Here is a 1,159-nt window from a genome sequence, read left to right on the forward strand (position 1 = left end):
AGATTTGTTGAATACATAAGAAACATTCGAATGGGGAGACATTTGCTCACACAGAGCGAAAACCAACAAATCCACAGGACAATTGCTACCAAGGGACAGATAGAGGGTGGGAACCAGGAACTAGGTTACAATATTCTGATTGGAAGTTGCAAGATCAGGAGACAGGACAGCTCAAGGTGAAAGGGCTTTGCAGTGATTGGTTGGAAACATGAAAATGGACTTGGTTTGGATGCATCACTAAAGAGGTTTTCCAGGGTAATTACTAGATAATTATCTTAAATACTTCCTGAGGACAGTTGAGGGGACTTCTGATAAGGATCTTGTGTCAAGACCCTCCATTAAGTGCATTAAAAATGTTTCTTTTGTTACCTACTGTGAAGGAGCTTGAAAAAAATAGGTGTTTGGCAGAAGGAGAGGACTCTGCTAAGGATGCAGGCTGGATGATATTTTTTCCCACTTACTCCTTGTTCTGAGCTGACTTTCAAAAGCCCACCAGCCAGCAGCATATCCTGGGAAGTCTGTAGGCTCCCCTCCTCCCTGTTCCTCTCGCAGCGTCTCCCAGGATGGACGCTTACTCAGGCTGGACCTCAAAATATCCATAGCTGGGAAATGACTCAAAGTTTGCAATTAGCAAAATGATGTTTAAGCCATCCCTCCAGTGTCTTGTGTCTGGCCTGATTTTGGTAAATGTCAAACAATCAGAATCTTTTTCTTATAAATTTCTGGATTTTCTGTACTTGATGTTGTTATGTGCCATCCAGCCGGCCCTGACTATACTTAGCTCTGTGAAAAATTCCTTTCACAGTGGCACTTTGGTGAATCCTCACACAGTGATGGTCAATTCCACTTTATTCCTTCAATAAATTCTTTGCTTTCATTTTAACAGAAGCCCCACTTTGCTCTTGAAGGTTCTTAGTCTGTCTAAGGGTTTGATGGTTACAGGGGAAATCCTCCCTTTGCTAAAAGAGCAGTTCCTTAGTCAGGCTTTTAACTCTGTACCAGGGTCACTATTGCTAAAGCTAGTCTGAGTCAAGGTAGAGTCTGAACTCAGGCTCGGACCAGCCATTTTACTTTAGTCAAGTGTCTTAATTTCAAGTCTCCAGTACATAACCTCTTCAGTAATGCAGAAGTAGGAGCTTATAACAAAATGGGGTCAGGC

The sequence above is a fragment of the Orycteropus afer genome, unplaced genomic scaffold (assembly GCF_000298275.1).
Source record: "Orycteropus afer afer isolate SDZICR_OR568_19922 unplaced genomic scaffold, OryAfe1.0 scaffold00029, whole genome shotgun sequence".
NCBI lineage: Eukaryota > Metazoa > Chordata > Mammalia > Tubulidentata > Orycteropodidae > Orycteropus > Orycteropus afer.